Source organism: Fistularia commersonii, chromosome 8, assembly GCF_037954325.1.
Source record: "Fistularia commersonii isolate RoL2024-O1a breed Wild chromosome 8, RoL_Fcom_v1.0, whole genome shotgun sequence".
NCBI lineage: Eukaryota > Metazoa > Chordata > Actinopteri > Syngnathiformes > Fistulariidae > Fistularia > Fistularia commersonii.
Window position 1 is genome coordinate 12,337,736 of NC_141291.1, and position 16,062 is coordinate 12,353,797.

General features: G+C 40.1%; 1 protein-coding gene across 4 annotated transcripts in view; it reads right to left on the reverse strand.

The window, feature by feature from the left end:
- Positions 1 to 15,437, reverse strand: part of sema5a (sema domain, seven thrombospondin repeats (type 1 and type 1-like), transmembrane domain (TM) and short cytoplasmic domain, (semaphorin) 5A) — a 117,869-nt gene extending 102,432 nt beyond the window's left edge. For 3 of the 4 annotated variants that reach the window (XR_015106530.1, XM_086151216.1, XM_086151214.1), the window contains exon 1: positions 15,142 to 15,437. The gene's annotated coding sequence lies outside the window, so the exon portion shown is untranslated. Of the gene's footprint in view, positions 1 to 1,452; positions 2,621 to 15,141 lie in introns of those variants that run through there. The other variant, XM_086151215.1, reaches the window with a different exon arrangement.
- Between the last annotated feature and the right edge of the window lie 625 nt (positions 15,438 to 16,062).

The following is a 16,062-nucleotide window of genomic DNA, read 5'->3' on the forward strand; positions in this document are numbered from 1 at the left end:
TATGAGCTCATTAACCACTATGACAATGCCTTTTGTGCAGGTGGATTTCCTATATAAATGCCAAACAGAAGGTCAGAAGAAGCAAAGAATTGGAGGAAAAAACAATCAATATGTGAAATATTGTGGTAGAATGAGGTTTTACAGAAGAGATCCTTATCACAATGTTGCATATAGTGGGTAAATATTAACATCAGTGGATTTTTCTTTTGTATGTAAGCACTGTAATTCCATATCTTTTGTACATTATAGACAAGGACAAAGGGTGACATTTTGGAGGTCCCGGTGAAACTATGGTGTGTTTCTGCTGGAGTCATTATTGATGCTGATCCTTTCGTGCGTAACATTACACTTTTACTAATCAGGTTTCGCCATAATGTTTTCACACTGTCACTTTCTTTGATCAAAAACACTTCGCCCTCCTTTAAAAGCATGAATCTCAGGACAGAAAGCTTGAACTGCACAGCTAATTCACTCCATCAGTGTTCCCAAAATCATCAACATGCTATAGCTGATGGAATAAATGTGCCATTGAAACAAAAAAAATGGGAATAGTTTGAGGGGTTGCAGGACAACATAGGAACCAATAAACACATGCAAACATATAATTATTTTTTGCAGGTGTTTGAAAACAGATTTATAATTAAAAAAAACTCATATTGGTCAACTCTGTAATGAGAGTATGCAAATTATCTTTGCTTTAAAATAACTTACAACAATAAATACAATACAAAATTTGAAATCTGAGATAATCAATTTATGGTAGAGGAAACAAAGGGGAAGTATCTCCCCTGTTTTGTGCCAGCCAGCTAAAATTTTCTTTGGAAACAGATACTAGTTTTACTAGTTTTTCTTTCCATAGTTTTCTGCACATGCTGTTTATAATGGGACATTTTGTGGATCTTCAAGCTGCTTTGTATCATTACACTGTAGCATATGTTTATGTGGGTTGGAACTGTGTTTAACTTTCCTCCAGTTTGCTTGTACCCACTCATCTGCTGGCAAAAATCTGTCTCCACCAAAGACTTTCACAAAGAGCACTGAGTCAAACATACTACTCTAAATGCACAACTTACAGAGTACGCCATGTTGTCAAAACCAGCATGTCAATATTTGAACAGTAAGTCTTTTCTTTTAGTGCAACCAGGACGTGATGAGCAAAGTGGATTCTGTTTTTTGACTAACTTTTGAACAGATTTTTTTGTCTATTTTCTAGTGTATTACCGATTGATTAATATATTTTTACATTTTCTGCTGTGTAGAGAAGACAATATCCCCATCAGTGAATTGTCTGAATGTTTTGGCATAACTGAAATGAAACACCACAATTTATCACCCATCTGTGATGACCCAAATACAGAAATCATAACTTCTTTACGTATGCTAAACTGGTTGATTTCATAAATGCCTTGGTTATAAACAATGACACTTCTCAAAAAAATGTATGGTACTCACAACAATTCTCTCTGTTGGTCGTTTCATAACTGCCTTGTGGCCACACACTGTTTTTCCCACAAACTGTAAAATAGCCACAGCAAGTGACTAATATCTGAGAGTGTTTGAAACATCAACTAATTTTAAGTTGTCTAACTGAGGTACAACTGCATGTCTAGAACACTTATCACTCAAAACAAGTCTGTTCCCATTGACCCAAATGAGTCAACAAGAAGTCACTCTAATAATGTGCACCATTACACATTGAGAAATGTACTGAAAATGGGGGAATTGGTTTTCAGGGAGTGACAGCACACCCTGTCTCGCTCTGAATGCCCAAGGAAGAGAATCTGTGAGTGAATGTGCATGTGAGATAACTATCTACTGGTACAAATTATATACTGCATGCACATTTATAAAATTATAAATTGCCACTTATCAGAGAAGCAGTATATCTTTAACATTCTCTTACCCGGGTATAATTACACTGATTAAATCATGTCTGTTTGGTGAGAAAGAATTCTTATGGACTGTAATTGCGATGACAATGTCTGGGTCAGCAGGTAAACGACACTATATGGAGAGCAAGTGTGTGTGCTTGTGTTGCTTGAGGCTGGATGTTACTCTTAAATGAGTCTGGGGCTGGAACTCCAAGGTTTCTGGGATGACAATGAAAGGCTGTGGGACCTATTTGGGCCCGTATTAACTCTGTGAGTGTTGATAGCTGCAGGCACAACTAGGAACTTGATTAAACAAGCATTAGCACAGCGCACTGTGCCATTCTGCTCAGGGACAGAGGCTCAACCAAGGGCACGCTGAGTCAAAGGAACTCCCTCACACAAGGGTCATATAGCACTGGCTTCATATCCTTTTTCATGCATATGTGGTTAAACTCTGCTGATATGCCACCCGAAACAAAACCAAAAGAAATATAAAGAAAATCCAAGAACTTTGACCTCACTGATAAAGAAACACGCCAGTAAGCATGGCACTGTGACAGGTCTAATTTAAGCTCATAGCTAAATATACTGTGCAATGCTGACCCTCTGAACCATGCAGTTTCATGATGCTTTGAAGGCTAAACATCAAAGCTGGATCACATCGCTTTTAACTATGATACGTTAATTCACTTACTATGTTTAGGTTCTTCCTCAAATTGCATGCACGATTAAAAAAAAAAACAAGTAGGAAAGAGCTAACGGGTCCTCATGATGCATATTCATGCATCATCAGCAAAACAACACTGAGGACTCTGAGCTCTGGATTTTGGCAGAGTGACCTAATTATACCAAAAATGTTGGCACATTTTAATTCGGATGTATAGCTTCCTGTGTCATTATAATCGCAATTACAGGTTGAGCCCTGTTCAATACCCCCTCCTCTGTGATCCTCCGAGGAGTCAATCACAAGCATTGCAGCGTCATATTTAATGTGTGGTCTCTACTGTTTTCACACAAGCACTGGTGTCCATCTGGGTTTGATTGTAGGGCAAAAACAGATGTTCCTGCCCTGTGTGTGTGTGTGTGTGTGTGTGTGTGTGTGTGTGTGTGTGTGTGTGTGTGTGTGTGTGTGTGTGTGTGTCACTCATCTAAAAGCACATTTGTGTCAAGTATGTGTATGCACAGCTGTCTTACCTGACAGAAACATATCAATTACTGCTCAAAAGCCTTTATGTCAGCAGGAGTGAACCTGACCCTCTTGTATCTCCACGTTTACTGTGTATTTCATGTCTCCATGTTCCTGTGTGTTTGATTAGTTTCCAATGTGTAGTGAAAAGATCTGATATGTTTTTTTAATTTTTTTATGTGAGGCTCTTTTCTGCACATGAAGGTTACTTCACGAGTAGTATCCACTATATGCTTTAAACGGAGATGACGATACCACTGTCGTTATTCATCAAAGCGGATATTTTGTTTGTTGTTTAACACTAATGTCTTTGGATTATGTGATCTTTAAAGTAATGTTTTGCAGCATTGCCAGACTAATAGGTTGAATTTGAAGATGTGAATCTGGTTCTTGGAAAGTACTTACATTATTTCTCAATCAACAACCTGCATATTTGATAATGGGAAAACTTCACAGCGCAAGTCACGATCAGAATTTCATTTTTTATTCTTCAATTTCAATTTAAAGGTTGATTTTTTTCTACCATAGATCCTCCTTGTGTATATATATGAGTAGCATATTTGCAAGAAGTGGTGAACAAGGACTAGCTTATTTTTACAACTACTCTCTTTTGATGGATTGATCAGGGACTCTCCAGCAACCGTCAAAGGCCTCTTCATGAAACAGTACATCCAACATCTAAATGCTATTTCTGAAGATTCCTAGTGTCCTATTTAGCCTACTGCTATTTGGCATGAGAAACCTGAGCGGCTGTGTGTTTGCTACCATGCACGAAACAGTTTCTCTGTGAGCAGACACATTCTCCATTCACATATTAAAACTGGCCACAAGCAGAGCATATATACACATGCACAAACCAATGTAATATTATGAAAAATCAGTGGAAATAAAAATGGATTAAAAAAAAAAAAGATCAACACTGGCATTTCAGGGTTTCAACTGGATAAAGACAGGGATTAATTTGATAGACCCTTATTTAAATCTGGCCTTATAAATTAAACTATAGCAACTTAATGCTGACATTACATGTGAACCAAATTATATAAATGACTGTTAGAGGTGTAAATGATTGCATTAACCCAGGATAAAGTAATTGCAAGGTTCAGACTTTGTTTCACTTTTGAAAAACGCTATTTTTTTTTCTACTTAGCATTGGAGTCCAAGGGGCAGCTGTTACTCCAGTCAGTAGGGGTGCGAGCCTTTCTGCTTGGTTACATTGAGTGAAAGAACCAATATTTTTTCCAGCTCTAACAAAAAGGATGTTTAAAAAAGTATAAACATTGGCCATGACAACATTATAAGAGCAATATTTACATTTCAAAAAATCATCCCGTTCTAAGGATAGGACCGATTGTTCAAAAAAATCATAATGACAATATGTGCCTGCCTGGGTTTGAAATCTGTAACCAAACTCAATGGCTTCCTCCTTGACCCCTGTGTCAACTCTCCACCTGCTTTCATGAAAGAACTGTGGTTCCCACATGTTGCGGCTGTGAGAAAGAAAAATAAACAATGACAGCAAACAGCATGCAACCTCAGTGGCAGTGATAGTAAAGTAAGTGTTCTTCTAAAATTTTACAATAAGAAATTGTGACCAAACGAGCAAATCAGTCAACTTTGAAGTTAGAATATTTTGTGATATAAAACTCAAAGTAGTTGTTTAAACAGCCATTAAAAGTTATAAAGAATCAGAGCAAATTAAGACGGTTCAACTTTATTGCTAGTGGATTTGTTTGAACTCAAGTGATTAAGTATTGTTGACATAACAAAGGCAACATTTGACTAAATAAAAAGAACTTGATGGGGTCTGTTCAATGTCCATGCCTAGGGTGACAGAACACATAAAGTCAAGCATGGCTTGAATACAAAAATATGAATATTTTTGTATTTATTTTAGACAGACAGACAGACAGACAGACAGACAGACAGATAGACAGACAGACAGACAGACAGACAGACAGACAGACAGACAGACAGACAGACAGACAGACAGACAGATAGACAGATAGACAGATAGATAGACAGATAGATAGATAGATAGATAGATAGATAGATAGATAGATAGATAGATAGATAGATAGATAGATCGATAGATCGATAGATCGATAGATAGATAGATAGATAGATAGATAGATAGATAGATAGATAGATAGATAGATTCACTTCCAGACAAGTATGAGATGAAGACAAACTATTTGAAATTGACCTTATACTGAAAATCGGTTTTGTTCATACTTATTGTGGTAAGATACAACAGCTGACTCAAGCAGAGGGCTAAAATTAAGCACGATAAGTATATGGTCAGAACTAATTTAGATTAGTTAGGTTATATCTAGGAGAAATAGTCTGCACACATGCGAAATCTTATTTGGAATTTTCCTTTCCTCTGGGTGTGTCTGCCAGAGAATTCTTGGAGGTATTGGGCTTTTTGGCAGTTTGTGAAGACTGGAACTGGATGAAGTAAGAGCACTCAGACCTACACTGACCTGCTGTTGAGAATATAGAGAGAAGCGAATGACTGGGCGAGAAAGTCGTCTAGGGTCACTTGAGGTAAATTACTGGAGAGAGGATAGCTATAATGAGAGAAATAGAGGAACAAAGGATGGAGGAGGTTCAGGAGAGGATGAAGAGCAAGGAATGAGTGAGATGAAATTAGGAGAGTGACAAGGATAGAGAAGGTTGGCAAGGAGAGGAGTGTTAAAGAGGTTAGGTGGAAACAAAAGGGGCAGTGAGTGAAGAAGATAATGGAACGGATTAATACAAGACAAGTTTGGATAGAGAGACGGAGAGGTGCTGAGGAGTTTAGGAGCACTTCAAAAAGGGAGAAGACAGACATGGGGAGCAAGGGTTTTCTAAGGAGTCACACAGATCTCCATAAATAACACACACCACATGCCATAAAACTGCAATTCCTCACATCTCTATAGCCCAGTAAGTGTGTGTGATATGTCAGGCGAGTGGTCCCACAGAGCTAATTGAATGAGGACAAGAAACCAACAGGGGAACTGGCTTGGGGTGAGGTGGTCAGACACAGCTGGAAAAGCAACGGTTCCCCTTTTCTTAAATGAAATGGAAAGGAAACATCGGGGGAGGGAGGATTCTGAGAGCTGAGAGAACATGTCCTGTCACAGGAGCTGTGGCTCCAGGTGCTGCACAGTAAAGGTCTGTTTAAGATCCAAATCCTACCCCATTACTCTCAGACCGCTTCATGACTATAATTATGGATTCAAACTGCCACACTGACAAGGACACGCAACACAAATTAAACAAGTTCATTTCATAAAACACCTGTGACAGTGCAGGTCACTTTTTTAAAACTAGATAATGCCTTAAAGGGAGAACATAAAACTGGGCGAGATGGATGTAAAAGCGCTCTGTTTAGGATGTGCGTTTATTTGGGGTCGTCAAGCAAACAGCTTTTGAGAGAGGGGAAATGGCCTGTAAAAAAATAAATAAATCAAAAGAAAGAATGAAAGACAGAAAGAAAAAACTTCCCCCCGCAACTAGTGTGTTGAAAAAATTGTGATGTGAGGGTTCACACGGGGAACAGTGTGTAAATAAACATAAACAAAGTGAGGTGTAAACGAGCCTAACGGGTCGGGGGGGGGTGTTCATCTGCCGCAGACTGTTAATGTCTGCATTTTTCTATTAGACGGTACCCTGTGGCTGGTTCATACAATTATGTTATTCTTCTGGGGCTGTGAGTGTGGGTGTCTGCGTTGTGAGACTGTCTGGAGGTGATAAAACAGCAGAAAGCACATAAATAACAGCTTAATGACCCTCTCCACCCTTAGCTATAATGATGACGATGGAGTTTTCCAACCAAAGACAGGCCAGGGTGGGTGGGTTAACCCACATGTGGCTTGCAGGTGTGCTCGCCTCAATCTTTCTTACTCCTCGACCCCCTGATCGCCATCAAAGAACGTCCACTTTTTCAGTCTGTTATTTTCCCAATATCCATATAAACATTCTTAAATGTATGGCTTCCTGTCTGGACATTTGCCTTGCTGCAGTTTTAGTACCCTGTACACGCTGTCATTTCTCAAAAGATCACAGCAATGGGATTTGATCACAACAATCATCCTATCAAGTTATATATTTTTTTCTATAAAGGGTGTCATTTTAGAAATTGAAAAAAAACAACAACAAAAAGAAAATAATAAGGGATCATTTTCAGTGAAGAATTTGAATGACGTAGAGCTTGCTGACAGACAGCTGGGGCAGAAAATAACCGCTTATTTGCTTAATTGCAATTTTTTTCTAAAAGTAAATGCTGCTATAAGCCTCACAACAATTTCTGCGATTCATGTGACTGTAAACTATAATTAATACCCTTTGCCTCCACACTAATCATAGTCTGCAGCTAAATATGGCCGTGCATATTGTTAGGGTATACATGATGGAAACCATTTAGCTCATTCTCCCATGCTTAAACTGCAGCAGGGGTTCTGTGATGTTTCAAAGATTTCATAAATTAGCAATTACACCAGGAAGATGAGTCAAAGTGAAAATAACACAATGTTGCTGTACCTGCTGATTGATGGTATTGCTTTAATTAAAAACTGTTAATCCCTGTGCATCAAACATGTGCTTGTTCACACCTGTGATAAATAAAACAAAAACAAATCAAACACAGCCCCAGAAGAAACCGGATTTCAGAATAAAAGAGTGATTATTATATGCAGCGGGTAAAAAGCTGCGATCACTGCCTGAGCATGTTCTGGTTGAAGTGGTCAAACAAAACAGCTATTCATTCATGCCTCGATAAAAGACACGCAAAACACCTCTGCCTAAAAGATTCAGGGCTGCCGATGTCCTTGTGTATCCGTCTGCTGAACCCACACTCTGAACTTTGCATATCAGTGTGAACACATTTGTTATTTTGCGCTGTTGAATCATAAAGTAAATTGTTTGAAGATTATAGTTTGCTGTGTCACGGCTCAAAAACAATTCAAAATGATTTTATGGTTCTCCGGCTTCAAATGAAAGCTTTATTTTAAAGCAGGAGAGCCTTTAAAATGAAGATAAAGCTCAGCTACCTTAATATGCACAATTACCTCTTGAGCATCGGCTGCTTGATGGCTATAGTTTCTTCTCGAACCTGCTTCAATACAACTCCTTTTTGTGTGTCTCTCAAAAGTCAATAAAAAGTATCAAACCCAACAGGAAAGAATCCCCTCTTGCCCTTAACCAGTGGTGAAAGGGGACCGTTTTCCTAAACAGAGAGCCTTTGGGGACCTGAGCGAAGTAAAAAATAGATCAAGATACTACAAAGCATTGCTTCAGTGGGGCAGAGGTCTATTTAATGACAACAAGACCGCTGCAGCAGTGTTGTTGTAAGTCCAGAGGAAATGTATCCTCTGTGTAGGAGTTCATCCCTCCCTCTCTCTACAGTTCAACAAGTCAAAACCAACTGTGTAGGATCCCTGCAACAAAATCCATTTTATCCTCCATTTATAACGATTTGACTGAGCTGATCTCGGCTTATCCTCATTGCAGCAAATTGGCCAATTGTCTTTTTCCTTCCTCGACTGCTAGACCACTGCTGACAAGATAGGCAATGGAAGTAATTAACTGTGCCTGTGTTTCCTGTGTCTGTGCTTTTTTTCTCTCTCTCTCTTTTTAAATGTCAGTGAAAGTCAAGTGTTAAGTCATATTCGGTCAAATGGAGGTCGATAAAAAAAGAGCAAGATTTGGGGAAACTGGATACGGATGGTCTCAGGAGACTCGGTTTGAAGGTGGTAAACAAATCTACTAAGCAGCACAACTATTAACATTGTTATATATGTACACAAGTATGCTTTCCTGCTTATTCAAGAGGGTTTATAAGTCGATATCATCTTCCTCTGTCTAACCGCATCCCATGCAATCTCTGAATCACTGTGTAATGCTGCAGGCTCTAGCGCTCATATCTTGTGTTAAGACATCACAAAAGCACACAGCATACCACCTTGTGTGCACTGAAATGTGTGTTTTTCTCGTGTCTTTTTTTTTCCCTCCTTTGCCAAACAGCGCCTTACGTGAGACGTAGGAGAGAACAACACATCTCATTCCATGTGAGCTTTAAACCATTCACTTCAGCCCCAGCAGGGCAACACAGCTGAAGAAGCGCAGGCAGAGAATCTTGAACCTAACTCACTCCTCGGGGAATTCAGTAACATGAGAGAAGCAGGATAGGAGAATAAAAAACACTCTCCTGTTTCATTAACGGTATAATCAGAACACTACATTAGCCAACCAACACCGTCTTTGGGGAAAAAAAAAAAAGGACACTCCCGGCTAAAACCTCTAGAATTACTCCATTGTCTGGTGCAGCAACTGATATCCTTATCACAGAGACAGAGCACCTGGCTAGACTTTTTAATACAGCAATTTTTGCAAAACAAAATACCCCTTGAAATCAAACTCCTACGAGTACATCACTGAATTGAACTCTATACGGCCACGCCTGGAGTAAGCAGAAATGTGTGAGCAAGGTTTTCGGGAGAAAAAGAACAAAACAGAAATACAATGCATATGGGTGAAAGAGCATTACAACATGATTTGGTGACTTACCTACTACACACTTTATTAGTTCTGCCTTTCTTTCAAAAGCTGATCTTTGCTTTCAGACACGCAGTGATCTTTGAAGTCCCTCTAAAAAAAAATGATAGAAACTGCTGCTGGGTTTTAATTGCAATAGACTTGTAATATCAAAGGTCCAGGAACTGATCAAGTTTGTCTGTGCTCACTTCATGTGTTATCCAAACCCAAAATACTTGTTACTTATTTATGTGTTTATCTATTTTTTTTACATTAAACTACAGATGCTTTTACAGCTTTTTTCAGCCTTGACTGAATCTTGAGTTTCTCCAGCCAGTGTTTGGAATATCCTGCAGTGATGCTGATGTATCTACTGCCTGAGAACTGTGTGAATATCTCAAGGTGAGTTTGAAGAAACCTTCAATGATAATCTAAATAAAAAAAAGTCAACCTAATGCACCCTCTTTTTTTCTCAGTACCCAGTTTTCTCATTATGTCAACTGTCTAATTGTTTCTCATGTTTCCTTTCCCTTTCTTTTGTCTCGCCCCACCCTAAGGTGGGGGGACAAGCGATGATGGGTGAATCGTGTGGTCAAATGCATCCGGAGATCAACTAGACTGGTGCCTCTGGAGAAAATCCATTTAACAATTCTCACAATCCTGCAAAGACTGTCTGGCTACTCGTCAATCCTGAATATAATCTCCACTATCTCCATGATTCTTCTTCCCTTTCCTTACCTTTGCCCTTCCATTTTAAATTTAAAAAACAGGCTTTTTTCCTCTTTGTCTGCAAAAATCAAGTTCACATCTCTTCACCTCTATCTACACTGCGCTATCTCCCTTTCTCTCAATCTCTCGTCTGATCTCCCTCTGTATCTCTCCTCTGTTCCCATTTTTCCTGCATGGCCACACTACAAGTAGTGAGCTGCTTTATCTTTTAGATGTTATCGCAAACTTTCATATGAGGTTGGATAGAACGAATGCACAGCGCTCTGTAATTTCCTTTTCCCATTTATCTGCTAAGGAAAGTCTCCCCATAGGTCTGTGCAACTTTAATTTTTTTTTTTTTGAGGATATTGCTCTGATTAGCCCAATGTAATGATTTCAAAGTAGAGATAAATATTTTCATTTGCTGAAGATTACAGGATTTTCTGTATTTATGTCGTCTCCCTGATCAAATTAGAGCTTTGGCAGCCTTTTCGCAGCGGTGCGATAGATGAAGTTCTGATATTTCTAAACACATCACATCAAAGCAGCCTCTTATCATATAATAATATGCTCTATAAAGACAAAATGCTGTAATACATGTCCCATAAGGGGAAAAAAACACAACCCAACCCACAAAAAAATACACATTATATTACTTCATCCTGGCAGCGTCATAAACATTCCATGGTACACATAAATACACATAAATACACAGAATACATACTTCTGCACCTGTTTTAATGGGTGCAAGTGGTTAATTTAGCAGTGACTATACATAGCATGGAGTGTCAAAGTCTCACAGGAGGCAGTCCAGTTTTGCTCACACCTTGGAGGATAAAGCTGCAGCATGAAAGCAGAAGCTTCCATAAAAGAGAAATATACGAGCCGCGTGTCGCTATCAAATGATCCTCTCATTCAAGTCATTCTTCTTCCAAAGAAATACGGCTGTGTGATGTCCCACAGAGGGGGACGGGGGGGTTCCTTGCGAGTGCCTGCGAGTGTTCAGTGCTAACTTATGACTCATTTCATCCTTCAAATTGGCATGTTGTACTTAATCATCCAATAAACAAAGACCAGGACGTGACATGACAGTTCTCTTTTCACCTTCTTTGCCCTGTCTCATTACAGCTCATTCTCTCCCCGGTCCCCTTTTCTTTTAGCCCCTGTAACCGCTCTCTTACAACACTCATACGGAGCCAAGTGCGAAACATAAAACCCCTCCTAACTTAAATAAGTTTTCAATAATTACTTCCACTGTTGTCAGCGAAGTTTTGATCCATCTCCGTTGAACCTTTCTAACATCCTCTTGGCTTGATCCCTCCTGAAAAAGAGGCTTTGGGGATTACTTAATCTTGACCCAAATAGTCTCGCTCTTCTTGCTGGCATCCTGGTTAAAAGACAGATTCCTCTGCTATTTGAGTGGGGTTTGAGGTTGTAATAAAAAGAGGGACAGAGCTAATGTAGTGTAACAGTGCTGGGAAATGAATGTTGGTTTTAGTGGTGCAAATTCCCTCTGACATGCGGACAAGAAACTGGATGTTTTGCTCAAACCACAGGCAGTCATTCTTGGATATATGCACCAGCAGCAGCAGGAATAATAATTTCCCGACTGCAGTGTGAACCGAAATTATTTTCTACACCTGCTCAAGTTCCGCTTTTGCTGTTTAGTATGCAGTGTGAAATTGCAACAACTTCCACTGGATGTAACACAGAGATGTGTATTGTCACAGATGTAGTCCATGTGTGTTTCAAGTGCATGGATGTTGTGTGTTTTCATTATTATCCGCTTTAATAATGTTTTGAGGATCATAGAAAGCAAGTGAGTGAAGTTTATCGACGCGTTTAGAAACAAATCACACCATTATGTTTAGTGGTGGCTTTGCTGACCTTGATGAACATGAAAACATATGCCTTTCTAGTGTTACCTTGCACATCCACTTGATAGCTTTGATAAAATCTCTATGGCAACCATTTTCACACCTTGGCCTTTCAGAAGCAGAAGTCAGAACAGGTAGGTATGATTAACATTTCATTTTGTGAACAATTGATTTCCCCCACAGTCACCAATGAACATTCGTGAACATTCAAACTCCTTGCAGGAAACTCCACGGTAGCCATGGTTTCCATGGTTTCTTAATGTAACTATACCTGGTTTAACTGATATAACCTGGCCAATGCCACAAAGCACAATATCTAACATGGATATTCTGGATCAGTGTCTGTCTACATGTGGGATGATTCCCCAGTTTACCGCCAGCAGTGGAAAGGGTGGGAATAAGATAAAGGCAAAGTGGTTGTGAGGTATAAATAGCCTGTGGCAGAGAGAGGACAAAGCACAGCAAGAAAGAGCAGCAGACCACTTCAACTATTGAATCTGCCTCCCAACTTTGCTTGCATGAAAGCAATAAATCATCCCGTAAGTAGTATTTGCAAAATCGAGCTTCCGTGCAATCCACATTCAATATGCCCAGATGTTGCTGGAAGCTGTGCATACAAGGACGGAACAAACTATCCCAAAGCCAGATCTTTGTTGTGTCCGATAAATAAGCAACCAAAAGGCCTTAAAGAGTAGCAAGGGGCCCGAGGGTAACGGCTGTTGAGTTTACACGTAAATGATAATGCTTTTCGCTTTCACTCCCAACAGGACTTGCACCCGAGGGATGCCAAAACACAAAGGTTGACAACAATAGGCTTGTCATTCAAGTGGTTTCCATAACAACCACACAGCCCACTGAGGCCATCGGGGTCATTTTCATCTTGGAATTCTCCTTGCTGAGACTAATTGCTGCGTTTGTGCCGGTGTTCTGTGTCAGTGCTCAGGCAAATTCCCAACGTAGAGCAAATATCAATCACGCTAATCATATGCTGCTGCTCCTCACTTGGCAAAGGACTGTGTGACTGGTTGCTCAGTGCATGCTCATCTCCGTCCGCTGCGCAACTTTGGACATGAGTACAAGTGTTAGTGTTGATTTGAGCTTTGCTGCTCAATATATTGCCGTTGTTTGCACAGCATTGTTTCGTGAAATTGTTCAATTCAGCACTTTCACCCCAGCCTCCTCATTGCTGTTTCTTCCTCATCCTCTTCCGCTGTCATCCCAGGATATTTCAGTATCCAACATCTTATGAAGATTTTCGTCACTGTGAGCCGTAAGTAATTTAAGTGTCTGGACGTGGGTCACTTTTTTCTGATGGTAAGCACATTATGGCTGGACAGAAGCGCTGCAGCGTTCTCATGGGTTTAGGGCCATGAGATTAGCGGAAGCTGACTGCGTTATCACAACTACAGCGCTAAGCTAGCAGAACAAATACAGCCACAGCAGGATGAATAACAATTGGATTGAAGAGATTGGATGCCAGTGTTTCAGGGTACAGCCAAAAAGTCAAACTGATTTGCATTTCAAAACAAAAACAATGATATTATTGTATTGTATCACACACAAACACACACACACACACACACACACACACACACACACACACACACACACACACACACACATTTTTCTCAAGAGCATGGGAAACACATGGGTAAATATGTGATTTAGTTCATTATTACAGGTTAATTGTGCACTAATCCACCTGGAGTTGGATATAAATACTCATATACATATATACTTCAGTCTTGATAGAGAAGGAGTTGATGCCAAGGCCAGAGAAACGATGTAGTAAAAGACCGAAATGTGTCCTCGCATAAGTTCTACAAAACCACCTCTTTCAGACTAGAAATCCAACCACAACCCGTGACAAGTATTAAAAGTTAAAGCCTTGTCTTCACTTTGAATCTTCTTAATGCACTGTAGAATATTATTGTATCCCAGGATGGTATAGGTATGTATGACGCTCTCAGATATAAGGCAATCTAAATATACAGCTCTTTTTCCAAACCAAAAGACAGTATTGTAAAAAGAAAAAAAATAATATATATAAAGTTAAACCCCCTGAGGGGTGAGTATTCTGAGTTTCAGCTGAGTTGAAAGATTGAATTCTTGGCACACAAAAAGAGTGAAAACTGGCAAATTCCAGCACTGCCATCAATCGTGAAATACTAGTATTATACCGTTCACAATCAGCATTTCTCACAAAGGTCACATATTCGGTTCATCTTTTGTGTATTAACAAAAGGCACAAGAGAAATAAATGAGCCAAAGGGAAATAGAATAGGCAGTCTGGGAATAATAAAAACATAAGATGCATCAATATATATTTTAACATTGTAAAAAATATATATAAGAAATGACATAAAGATGCAAATAAATACATATTTGAATGAAATTGAAAGTGGAAAAGTGAGGAAAATAGCAGCAGACAGCAGGACATGAAGAGTGGATTTTTAATAATGGTGCAGGGATGTACGATAGTAGTTGAAAAACCAAAGACGTGTCCATCGTGATACTTTCACTACATGTGTACTCTCTGTAGTCAGAGCCGACCAGCCCTACTACGGATGTATTGATCCCTGTGATACCAGACCTTTCTTGGGATATTGAAAAGCAACGCAGGGTGAATATTTTGAATCTTGAAAAAAAATCTGATGGGATGGCGATGGCTGCACTCTGTCAGCACCACCAAGTGGCGGGACGAGGCACCGCCTCTTGCAAAAGTTCTAAAACCGATTATTTACATTGTGGTATTCAACGGTGTGTATTTTAAAGTCTGCACCCTGAGGTACTTAGGAACTGTCAGGTTATTCACACTCACTATTTGTGCTGAATGCTTCGGAACCTGAAGTGAGAGGCTATCAAAAAGTGTAAAAGTAACGAATAAAAAAATGATTTAGATAAGAACACCGCAGGAGCCCGTGTTTTAAACAGGAAAATGAAAGCCGGTGGGTAAAAAAATGAAATTGGGTCTTACCGAGTGAGGTGCCCAACGCACGGTCATCTAGCAGAGAGCCAAACTGCTGGTCTGGTCCCGGTGAGAGGAGAAGCGAGGATGGACCCAAATAAAGACCAACTAAATGTGAAAATATCCCCAGTAGTGCTCTTTTTTTCTAAGAAAAAAATCAACCCGAGTGACGAAAAAAAAAATAAAAATCTCTTCGCGTCCGAGGGGGGAGATTTCTCTGCGTCCTCCCTCCGGACTTGCGCGTTGTGTTTGTGCTCCGGAGGAGCGCCGTGTGCGCCGGTGCCTACGCGCAGCACGGGCTTGTAACCGGACACCCGCACCGTCGCGACTGAGCCACAGAAAATCTGCCTCAGCCGCTCGGGGAGGGTGGGGGTAGTGGAGGGGAGGCGGGCGGTGCGGAGAGGCAACAGCACCAAAGATAAAAAAAAAAGAAAAAGTTTGTGCAGGAAAAAAAAAAGAAAAGAAACAAGGGGTCTGGGTTGGGGTAGCCGGTGGGTCCGACGCTGCTTTCACAGCTGCGCATCCGCAGGAGGAGGAGAAGTGCGCCCCCGCTTCGCACTCGCTCCAGCAGCGGAGAGACGTGGCAGCAGCGCACAGCTGTCCTGCAGGTGGAGGAGAGATTTATCCTCAGAGCTCCGCGCCACAAGTGGGATGGCTGGAAACTGACCTCATTCCTCTGTGCTCTTAATTGATTTTTTTTGGGGTGAAATTCTTGCCAACTTTTCTCAACTTTTCAGTGAGACCTGAGCTCAAATCCAGCATCAGGGTAAATATTTCCTGTCATTTTTTTTGGATCATCTCTTTCAGTGAGGTGGCTTGAAGATAATAATTATTTACAATAAGGAGGATGTAAATACAAAAAAACAACAACAAAAAAAAAAAAACACAATGATAACGATCGCCGTGTTCTAGTCCACATTTATATTTGTG